The sequence below is a fragment of the Rhagoletis zephyria genome, unplaced genomic scaffold (assembly GCF_001687245.7).
Source record: "Rhagoletis zephyria isolate East Lansing unplaced genomic scaffold, Rhagoletis_zephyria_1.1 Rzeph_scaffold_01226, whole genome shotgun sequence".
Classification (NCBI taxonomy): domain Eukaryota; kingdom Metazoa; phylum Arthropoda; class Insecta; order Diptera; family Tephritidae; genus Rhagoletis; species Rhagoletis zephyria.
This window is the reverse complement of record NW_016158310.1, coordinates 35,438-48,204: the sequence shown is the minus strand read 5'-3', so window position 1 is coordinate 48,204 and position 12,767 is coordinate 35,438.

Here is a 12,767-nt window from a genome sequence, read left to right as displayed (position 1 = left end):
TTCAATTGGCGTCAGTTAGCACAGAAGAGAAATGACTGGCGTGCTGTTTTGGACTCGGCCAAAATCGCTTAGGCGGTTACAGCGCCAAATAAGAAGAAGAAGAAGAAGAAGACGAAGAGAAGTTGAGAGAATGAAGTCTAATATTCTTTTTGGGTCAACTATGATGTTTGATTTAATTTTTTGCAATCATTAGTTCATTTCGCTTGAGGAGTCACAATGCTTATACCGGCTGTACCGATTTTTTTTAAATTTCGGACACAAATTTTCCAAGAATGGTTACAGGCTAAAACAAAACCGATATCTAAAGGGCGTGTGGAACCTCCCATACAAATCGAATTTCTCATAGTGCATATCTCTGGAATTATTTGTGGTAGAGTCCTGGAACTTTGTATGGATATATGTTTGGATTTATTGGAAAATGCGGCGTGCCACCGTAGAACTTGGAATAGAGGTAAATGAAATCAATCCCAAACCTATGAAAAATGGGGGTATATGAAAACGATCTCGTAGCCATTGAAAAGAGCTAGCGGTATAAACCAAATAACTAAAATTCTTGTGACGCATAGATACCTCTGGAAGCATTTACCTAGAATACTGAGATGAGGTATTTTCCAACGGAAATATGTACAGAAAAACGGGCGCGGCACCTTCTGGAAAGTAACATGATCACAGGGTGTATCCCGAGAACCACTTTAGCTAAACCTTCAGGGATTACATTCTTGCCAAAACTCATAGGCATAAGCTGAAATTGCGTCGCAAGTTTTATGATCGGCTTAGGTAAGGTTTAACCACTTAACCCCCCTTTGTTTTCGTCGCTACTGAATTCTATAAACTGTCAGCTTTCACACAATTTAAAATGTACATGTAAGAACAAAATATTTTTAAATCGACAAAAAATTAATAAGAAAATTTGAAGGATTTTAGATATTGGGTATGGTAGCACGAAATGTCACAATATGCTTAATTGCCAGGTTGTTAATATGGCGACGAAAAAGTGACAATGGAACTACCTTGTTTTTTGTATCATGTATGACAACATGAAGTTTGGACAAAAAACTGATTGCCAAGCCTATTTTGGTTCAAAAATTTGTACATACATTTTTTTAATTTTGGCCTATGACAGCAACCACTGTGAGCCCTCGCCCAGGCACGTCAGGGGTATCTCCACGAACTGACGGAAAAAGTCCAGAGATTCATTAAACAACCTCTGGACCCGTCAGTTGATCGACAGGCCCGGAGCGGCGTTCGCAGGGAGTCAGTCTCGAGTTATGTAGACTCCAGACCTGTGAATGCCGTTCTAGGCGCACAACCACCGGACATCGACGAGACGGAGCTACATCTGCCTCGGAACACTAGAACCACAATAGCCCAACTTCGCTCTGGCTACTGCAGCAGGTTAAACTCATACCCAAGCAGATTAGCCGCAGATGTGCCAAATGAGTGTCCGGTATGGGGCGAGACACCCTAGTGCTGCATCGATGGTTTTCGATAGTTTTATAGACATCCATCGATAATATCGATGGTTTATTAAAGTGACCCGTTAAAGAAAAGAGTTACACAAATGTTATTTCATTTGCAAATATTATATTGAATTATATACATATGTGAAAATTCTTTCAACTTACCTGACCTCTTAAGCTTTTGGTGAAAATAGGCTATAAGTGGGGGCTATCATAGAAGCCTTTGTAGTCCTATTTTTCGTGAAATCTACGGATTCAGTGATAGCATTTTTGTAGATTTCATCAAAAATTGGACTACGATGGATTCTGTGATATTCCTGGTAAGTATTAGAAAATTCACGTTAAAACAAAGTTTAAGAAAGTTGAAACCAAAACGGTGTATTGATTTAATTTTCTTAAACTAATAAAAAAGTTTCGCGACAACAGTTTGCTTTTCGCCGGTTAAGCTTAGTATCCAGCTCTTAAGAAAACGGTCAAGAAAAAATTGCCATTATTTCGCGTGTGTGTCAAAGGAATTTTGACATTTTTGATAACGCACAGCCTGTTGCCTCACTCTTTCCTCAAGAAATAATGGAACGGGCATATATTTCTGTTGCAAACCTGGGTTGCCTTGTGCTCTTTTTTCACAAAAAACTTTAGAAAACCGTAGTAGAAAGCGTACTAAATTTCTGAAGAACTGCGTACTGCCTTAAGGAAATTTGACTCAAGAAAATTTCTTAGCCATTTCTTACGCGTCATTTTATATGGAGTTTTTGCTTTTCTTAAGAGCTGGATACTAAGCTTTAACGTGAAAGGAAAAGGAACTTTGTATTTATGAGTGCAAAGTAAATTACCATCGATGATTTCAGAAAACCATCGATAGTGGCTAAAGCATTGGCCCCATCGATAACATCGATGGTTTTGCAGCACTAAGACACCCCACGACTCGAAACATCTCTCCATGAGCGAAAGACACAAGATCACGTAAGAACAAGAGAGTGAAAAAAGTCGATTTTTTTTAGCGGGTTCTACGCCATCTTGTTTCACTGGAAAACGAGCGAAAAGTAAACAAAGCAAAGAAAACAACGAAAACCAAAACTAGCCAAAATTATTGTCAGCCACTTTAAACGCACAATTTAGGTAAAATGATGCAACAAAATGCTTTTAAATGTGTTGTCTCAGCTGACGAACCCGCTTTCGCAAACTTTTTTCTCAAAACCAGTTAAGGCCGGTCCACATAGAACTTTCGCGTTGGCTTTGGCGTTGGAGTTGGTTTGACAGAGCGCACGTTAAAAGTATGCTTGCTACAATGAACGTTTGGCAGCGAATGCTTGGGCCACTAAATTAACATACTAACGAGAGATTAATTAATATTTCATATCAATAATTGCACTAAAAAAGATATTTCTTGCCCGCACTTGATTGAAAAGCAAAAATATTTCACATAATTGTATTTATTTGCAACAGCTGACGAGCAACGTACGCGAAAAGTTGAGAGTTGGCCATCTTTTTGCTTTGTGTTGGCGTGAGCGTTGTCGAATTTCGGCTATGTGGACGGCTGCATTTGAATTCATGTATTCATAGTCAGCTGGTAAAGCGACGCCAACGCCAACGCAACGTCAAAGTTCTATGTGGACGGGCCTTTACAAATACAACGTCGCGTTCTTACGCGATCTTGTATTTTTGGTTCATGACATCTCTCTTATGGTAAGTGTTATCGATTACGGCATTGTAATGCTCGATTGAATAACTATCAGACGACGTCTGAAAAGCCCCCAAAAGTCTGAAACAAGTTCGATAATTTACATCTTTCAGGCTTTCCGGACTTCGGTTGTGGAGTAGCTTCTTACGATTGCACTAAATCATCTTTCAGGCTTTAGCGCTTCAAGCCGCAACGCCTGAAAAACCTGCTATTGAGCTTCAGCTTTAGGGTGTGGTGTTCAATACACTTTTACTAGCTCTTTAGCTAGCTCTTAAGAAATTAAGATCAGATTATTTAAAAAGTAAAATCAATTGCTACAATGTGGGTATCGACTGAAATGGTCTTGAAAAGGCTTTGTATCTAACTACGTGTAGGAGGGTTGACACATGTTTAAAAAAGGTAATTCAGTTTTAATAAAAGAATTTGGTAAGTGAATAATATCACTATGTGGTTGTCAGACAAAAGAGGTTTAAGAAGGTAGTAGTTTGGAAATATTTTGGAGAAGGTTGCCACCTAATTGATAAGTCGAACTAAATTATTTTATACCAAAGTTATATGAAATATTAAAAATGGATGTCAAATAAAAGAGATTTAAAAAATATTTAGTTTGACAATTTAGAACAATTTGGATGTGTTTCTAGGGTTGCCCCAGTTTAAAAGGTTAAATTAAAATTATTTAATAAATTAAATGAATTAATTGAATTGAAACGATGGTTATCAATGGAAATTGGTGTAAAATCCTTTATTTCAGAAATATATTTAGGATGGTTGCCGATCGAAAAATATTGATTTTCAAGAATTCTACACTGTTTCTACGAAAAGTTGTTTTTTCTCCATATAAAATACATGAAAAACTTTGAGCGCTTTGAGCACTACCTAAATTATTTTTTATTTCAAAACAAAGAAATATGGGAATATTTTTTTCGGTATATAACAATCCTACGGGGTGGCGGCATTAAAAATCCGACCTTATTTTTTTACATACATTTTTGGACCACTTTAATGTACATACATTAGACTGCATCGCTCCCCATACAAAGAAAAATCGGTACTATTTTTCCATTCGAATTATAAAATCTATTATATTTTAAGACGTCCACCAAAATATTTCCGAAAAATATTAAGATTTAAGTGAGCTGGACCGATTTGAATATACCTCCAAAAATGGAGTTTTTCATGAATAAAAATAGTTTCTTAAAGATTTTTTTGAAAAAATGCCCTCAAATGACAAAACGGTTTAAACTTTAAAATTTGCATGAAAATATTTAAAAGAATTAAAAAAAATTTAAACGGAATCGTAATGATGAGATTTTTAATGCTGTTTTGTAACTTTTTTCAAAGATTGGTATAAGAAAACCTTGAATAACTGAACCTAAGCTCTTCCGATTTAGACTGAAGAGGTGTCATTGGAAAGGTATTTTCTCACCCTTTTTATTTCTTTAATAATAAACTCATTAAAAGGATGAAAGAGAAAGGTAGGATGGACGAACGTCATTCAAAGTTGAATTAAGATGTGTTGGTATTTGAAAAAAAAGGGACACGAATGACCTTTGTTTGGACAGAAATAAAAACAGTGTGAAAATACCTCGCGATCCCATAAGTCTAAAAAGAATAGTTTTGGCCCAGTTATTCAAGTTTTTTGTAAATCAATCTTTGAAAAAAGTAAAAAAAAAACAGCATCAAAAATCTCATTCTTACGATTCTGTTGAAAAGATTTTTAAATAATTTTATGTAGATTTTTTTAAGCTCAATCTGTTTTGTCATCTGAGGGGAATTTTTTCAAAAAGTTCTTTAAGAAACTATTTTTATTCATAAGAAACTCCATTTTTGGAGGTATTTTCAAATCGGTCCAGCTCACTTAAATCTTAACATTTTTCCGAAGTATTTTGGCGGACGTCTTAAAATATTATAAATTTTGTAATCCTGGCGGAAAAACCGCAACTTTTTTTGATGATGCAGTTTAACATACATACATATATAAATCCATCTGCTAGACGTCTATCGTACGCTATTTAATGAATGAATATTTTTTATGAAGCGAGGAATAATAGTTTAACAACAATTTATTAGGAAAGAAATCTTATTATATTTATATTTTTCTCTTTGAAACTTAATAACTATTTATTAAAAAAAGCTTGTAAAAAAAAACAAAAATTAAATAAAAAAAGAAAAAAAGCTCCGCCGTCCGACGACTCGGACTCGAACCCGGATCTCTCAACTAGCAGTCTTGTGCTTTTCCCGCTAGGCCATTGGGACTTCCGGCACAGCGTGAGCAAAATACATAATGCCTAGCTAATTTCGAATCAGCATTCGAAGCTGACAACGATATTTTCGAGTTCACTCGGATTGAGTGATAGCAAAGCTAAGAAAAAGCTAGAAGCTAAACAGGAATTTTCCAAATAAACTCAAATAAAAAAAGGTAAATCTAGCCAAAAAATTTCTAAAATGGCAACACTGAGTGTAAGCGCCAAAATCGATTATAAACTCAAAGTGTAGTTTTGAGAAATTGATTTATCAGTGAATTCATTTTTTTTTTTGACTCAAACTGAAATTTCGCTTATTCTCACAATCTATTCAGATTGAGTGACTGTTCATGCACCAAAATTGACTATATTTGAAAAATTAGAAATGACTGATCCAAAATGGCGAATCAAAATTTGTGGATTTTTCTTCTTAAATTGATGGATTTTCTCAGAAACGTAACAGGCTTCACGCACACGCTGCCGATTTATTGTGAAAAATTTCTCATGCACATGCAACTTGTATGGGACCAACCGAAATTGAACGGCGTGCGTATAAAGCTACCTCAATTTCCAATTTTTGTTCTGCGTGACATTTTCATTTGACGTTTCGTTCAATGAAATCAAATTCTAACGCACGCAAGCCAATTTCGGGTAACGCAAAAAAAAAACAAATTCGACAGCGTGCGTACCAAAACGAAAGCCGCGAATATTAGGTTACCCTGTAAAGAACCAATCCCGAGGTAGGTCTTTAGATACCCCACAAGGAAGAGAATCTACCATGTGACAGTCTTGGCCAAGGCGAATTTATATAAGGTGGTGTTGTTTCATCAGCAGTGAGTAGCGTTTGATTGTCAAAATTTTGTATTTCGTTAGCGAGTGAGTGAAAACGTGAGAGTGTTTGTATTTTCTGTCGCCCTTTTTCATTCGGGGAAGAATAGCTGAAATTTGACAATGGCCCGCTAAAAGCAAAAACAAAATACAAGTAATTGTTGTATTTGTTGAATCGATACCACCTTATATGTATTCGCCTTGGTCTTGGCACTCGAACTTTTGTTTTTGTGTGCCGATGTTATCTAAGGTACTGTTAAATTGAAATTATTGCATTTTCTTATAAGATAAATGGAACTCCTGAAATATTTAAACATAAAACTCAATGACCGCACGAAGGAAAATTACGTTATATGGGAGTTTTAGGGCGGCCATTCAAAGCTTATGATGTATTTCGGCCACATAACTACAACTATTATCAGCAAAAACTTGTTTTAGACATAAATGACATACTCATCATTTCAAATCAGGACAAAAAATCAGAAAATAATAAAATCATTTCACACAGTCTAGTGCTGGCTTCGCATGAATAAAAATGAAATTAAAAAAAAAATTCAAGCAACAACTTATGTATGTATGCACGAATGCCGTCATAATAATTTTAAGCAAGTGAAGAAGTTAAAAAAGCAAAAACCAACAAATTTTTATAAGCAGATGTTGTCATCAACTCAACAATGAAATGCAATGCAAATGAGTTGGGTGGTCTCCCCGGATTCAACGACTAGCAGACTTTGACCGCCAACTGAGATCGGGTTATTGCACTGCTGAAGATCTGTGGCAAGATTCCTAAATAAAAGATTGTAAATAAAATAAAGTAAAGAAGTAAGGGCTTGCGCATAGATAGATAGAATTGTACATATGATTTTTTTCATAAAAAGAATATGCAAAATAAAACATCTGCAATAAGTACATAAACTAGATTTTTTTTGCAAAGTTTGGCGAAATTTCGAATGCGTTATGCATGCGCATAAACTCACGTGTTGGCATTTAGATATGTACAAATGTACATATGTATGCATGTATGTACGTTTGTGGAGAAAGTGAGTAATTGAACGAATTGTTGCCAATATAGCTTTTTATTGTTGTTATGTATATCAACAATTTATCTATGATATTTATACTATTCTTGTTAAGCGTACATGCTATTTCGCAATAAAAATATGTAATAAAAACGACTGTAAAGAAAGAAAGCAAAAACGTTTGTTTTTTTTGCTTTTACAGCGATCTATTTTATGCACTTTTTGTGTTTATTTTTTATATTTTTTTTGTATGATTTACTCATTGAATTTTGCAGCATTCCAATCGTTTTGTATTCAATATGTATGTATGTACAGGGATGTTTCGAATGTCATGTTTTTCACATTCGCGAATGCGAATGCTAATTTTCGGAATGCGAATGTGCGAATGCGAATGCGAATGTTACGAATAACATTAAAAAAGCTATGATCAACTTAAGTCAACGTTTTAATTACTTCAAATTTGCGCGGTGATTCCGAAAATCGAGGTAATTTTTTTTCTATGGATAACTTTTCGAGATATTTGCAATTTACCATTATTCATAAAAAAAAAAAAAAATTAACTCCATTTTCGGAATCAGCGAGCGATTCTACATACAAATTGGATAGTGGCGTCTGGAGAACAAAATCAAAATTAAAATTTGTGATCCAGTGTTATTGGAACATTAACAAAAGCTTAACCTATACAGTGTTTTAATCTAGTAAATAGTCAAAGTTCAAAAGGGGCATATTATATTTCAAAAAAAGTAATTTTTCTGTCTTTTCTCCCATGAGGCGATTTCCTAGAGGCTCGTATATACGGCCGACTGCATTGGACAATTGCTCACTTGGAACGCTGGCGGGTGGAGCGCTCAAATATTTGCGGGCCAGATCTGTCAATTTGTCGTATTTTAGTGTAGTTTTCCGCTAATTGAAAGGATTTTCCCAGAGATGAGCTCGTTTTCATTTAAGAAATGCCTTCAATTGAGCTTTAATTTCACATTTTTTAATGTCTCAAGAATCTACATCCCAGCCTTCGCTTTCGCTGGAGGAATCTAAAATTATTTCTACGTTGCTTATAAGACTTTTAGCAGTACTTGTTGAAGGCCCATAAATTTTGCTTGACATAATACTTAACCGTTTAGCGCCTGAAGCTAAATCCGGTTATTGTCCGCACCCTCTGGTTAGACAGACTTAGAGCCATTTCAACAATATTAGAGTGGACTCTCTGCCCATGTACACGTTCGCATTCACAAAACATTCGTATCATTTGATGCGAATGCGAATGTGTAAAATGATGCGATTCAAATACTCGCAACATTCGTGGTATGTACATTGGCATGCATATTAGGGTGGTCCAAAGAAAACCCTAATCGGGTTTTTCGAGCTCTGTTAAATATACAATATTTTGTCGATTGACCTGAATGTTTGTCCAACTAAATATTTTGGCGAGTACTTTCACTTCAGCGAACAACAAATGGCGTTGAGGGTCCGAAGTGCTCCAACTAAAAAACCTTACACATACCATGACGTCTTCTAAAGGTATTTATGTGTATTTTCACGTATGCTTATTGCGCGCGTTTCATAACAGTTCACGACTACCCCTATTACGGTGCACGTATTGCACGGAAAAACCGGCTTTACTCTAGATAAGCTTTGCAATCCTTGTAATCCGTACCTACACCGTGCAAGGGAGTAATGAAACCAATGATTGTGATATTCAAAAATCGAACTGTAAATCCCGATAATTGTTTCAATTCGTTATCAAGGTAAACTCCCAGCGGTTTTTCCTTAATTCCAGTCCGTTTTCAATCGTCAATACGATTTCGTGAAGCGCGATCTCTACTGATTCGTCCTTGGAATATGAATCATGGTTAGAGGAGAGATTACCATTTTTATATTCCGCCAAATATATTCATCAATGAGATACTCAGAACTCAGAGTTGAATTGGTGGGGATCTAGCTACTATCGGACTGGTTCGTTTTTGGCGATAAAGATCTTGTATGGAACTAGAAATTTGATTTTTGATTCACTAGACCGCGATTTCCCTTCAGGGGTGGATTCTAGGGCCGGGAGAAGTTTCGGAGGTGTCGTCAGAGCACCCCATGAAGACAGTGTTTATAAGAATGTCCAGCATTTCGCGTTCTGCCCTCTTTATCGGCTTCTAGAAAAACTTGAGTGCATCCTTCTAGGGTTGCCAAGAACCTGTTCTCTTGGCTTGATGGAAAAGCCTCCTTCTGAAATCTCAGGAGTTTTCGCCCTACTGGAGGGTGCCTGGGCAGGATATCCTGAAAGCAGCATTTGTCACAAAGTTTTAAAGATTTATGTCGCATAGTTTCAAATTGAAATCCTCAGGTTTTTGAAATTGTCGTTTTTTCTCGCTTTAAGATTGAAGATCAAATTATAATTGCATAAATCACGCAAAAAAATTATTAACTCATTTCTCCTCATCAATGTATGCGCGTGCATACCAAACAACCTATAAGTACTGCGAATTTCACCAACCGATGAGGGCTAAAAGGTTAAGCACTCACCCTCAAGGATTTTTCTAATGGAAAAAAGAATTCCCGTATTTTTTTGTTTATAAAAAAATTATATTTACAACTGCCTCCGAGCCCATGAAGTTTTCTGCGTATTTCATATGGGAAAAAGACACTTCTCATACAAATACAATCGCCGTTCAGAGTCGGCGTAAACTGTAGGTCCCTCCGATTTGTGTGACCACATCAAGGCGCACTGCACAAATCGGATTAGAAGCTCGGCTAAACACTAACATATGTGTAGGCGCAAATATACTATTATTTTTAAAGAATTTTTTTTCGTAGAAATGGTATAGAATTCTTGATCTTTCGATCAGAAAACTCTGTTTCTTTTCAGAAGACTTCCAGTAATAAAACCTGATTGTTTATTTTATAATTTTATACTATTAAAGATTTTTTATGGCTCCCCACATTGCATTTTTTAGGCATTTTGGGGGAAATGGTTAAAAATACAATTGGGTATTATTACTGAAAGTCTCCTAAAGAGAAACAGAGTTTTCGGATTGAAAAATATTGATGTTCAAGAATTCTACATTATTTCAACGAAAAAGTTTTTTCCCATATAAAAACATGGAAAACTGCAGGGGCTTTGAGGCAGTTCTAAATATTAGTATTTTTTTTTAGAAAAATCGTACCGCATATATTTTTGGGCTACCCTAATGCGCATACATATCCAATGAAATAACTGTTACAATTTCATAGTAAAAGCCTGTTTTAGGTTTACTGGTATAGACTGCAACAAAATATTATTGGCTTAAATGAGCACAAAGCTAGTATTTATACACTTCAACGCACCGCTTGGTAGTTGTTGATATCATTCTACTTTTGAACTGACCTTACTTTCCTTTTATCGGTAAATCAATGTAATTAAAATTTCAAACTTCTTAACCTTCTGTAACTCCTTAACTGCCATAACAAAATTTAATAGCTTGGTTCTTACGATTTTAATTCATACATATGTATGTATGTATATACTATGTAGATTAAAGGTATGTTAGTGTAATTGGAGTTATGCTATTGTATCGCATACATGTTATGCATATGTATAAGATATGCTTTCATGTAAGTAAATCTTTCATATGTGACCACATGAAGACGTAATTTGGAGCATAGGATTTGATGACTACTTTTGTGGGCTCTTATAGTCGATTTGTTATAATTGTTTTGCGGAATGTTAGTTTCCTTGGATGCAGTAATTTTTACTTTGTTCAGATAGATCAATGCAAAGCGGATCTATGCAGAGCCACTGATTTCACTGCGAATTTGTACCTTTTGTCAAAATGATGTGTTTGTCGTAATTTGGCTTTGTACTGATTGTCAATGTGCGTATAATTTGTTATTGTAATTTTTGTTTTTGTTCTGCCAATACCACCTTGTATAAATTCGCCTTGGATCACCTTGGATGTCTCCAAAGTAGAGCAACAAGAAAAAGAATAATTTGATGCCAGAACGAAATAAATAAAATCGATTTTTGAATCGATTCGAATCGAAAAAAAATATCGATGCAGGAAGGAATCGTCAAAAAATAAATCGATCCCCAAGATCGATTCATATAATTTGCCAAAAAACGCCTTTTACTTAAGTTTCTTAAAGAACCAAATTCGGTCTTCTGACCAACACTTAAATTGCAAACATTATTGTAAGTAAGGGTATTCACCAAACCTTTTAAATACTTTATAAACCGTATAAACCTATAATTGTGTAAACCTTATAAATTAACTGTCAAAATTTGTATGGAAACTCGTTTACACATTTCTGATAAATTTAACCAGCGATTCCACTGAATGAACTTGATAAACTGAAGCCAATGCAACTCAGGCGCAACTCTAGCTGTTTTTTCTTAGGCAATAATCGGGATCCGCATAAAAATTTTGATCGTGAATTCAACAACAACGATATTATCCTGATAGTAGATTTATTATTCGATTTGTTTGTTTTGTTTCACTGATAATTTGGCCGCACAGTTTGGTAGCAGTAACAAATGAATTCATACACAAACAGACATTCTGCCATTGTTTCTTTGAACTAAATATAATTTTTTGCCCCTTTTAGTGAGGTCGTTTCTAAAATTTCTTAAACCTCGTGTTAGTACTGATACTGAGCTCGATAACCAAAGAAAACACGACTATTGTCGCATGTGTAATCGAAAGAAGAGTATGGGGCGTTCATGTAACAGAATGCTTAAATTTATAAGAATATCTGCTTGATAAAGTTATCGGTTTAGGTGAATACCACTAGTATATTTTAGAATATTCATTGCTATAGCGGTTTCAATATCAAGATTTATCCAAAAGCTATCAGGAAGCTAACAACCCGTAAATAGTAGCTAAAAAAGACAACAAAACCTTTTTAAAATCTTAGCCCTACTTAGGAAAATGGCAAAATTTTATCACAAAAGAGAAACACATTTTGTTTTAGTACAAAATGAACAACAATTTTAAAAAACTAAGCTAACCTAATAAATCTTGCCTTTACAGATTTTTCATATTCAACAATTTTTTATTAGGCCTAAAAAAAATCAAGAAAAAGATTTTGTTTTGTTTTCGCTAACTGCATATTTCACACCATAATTACCCTTTTTAGAAAAGATTTTAGTATGCTGTTTTATAGCCCATTTTCTTTCATACAAAGTATGTCCGACTACAAAAAAAAAGAAGAAATTGTCAAGAATCAACGCTATTTTGAAGCCACTTGAAGCTTGCACTTTATTACACTAAAATTGAATGGGCTACAAAACTGCATACCCAGAAAATATTATTAACTTATATACTGCCGCTCAGTTGTATTTCTACTTTAATTTTTTTCAAATTGTATTGCTCCAAATAAACTAGTGCAAATACTCCAAATTACAGCTAGATGCAATATCCAAGCTCCCTTCATTTTTTGTACTAACTAGCCTCAAATTCAAGTTTTATTAAAATTTTCTAAATTTTCTAATATTGTGTTATATGCATCAATTGAGAAAAACTCAAATGTCGATTCTCGATTTTTCTGATCGATTCACGGATCGAAACGGAAC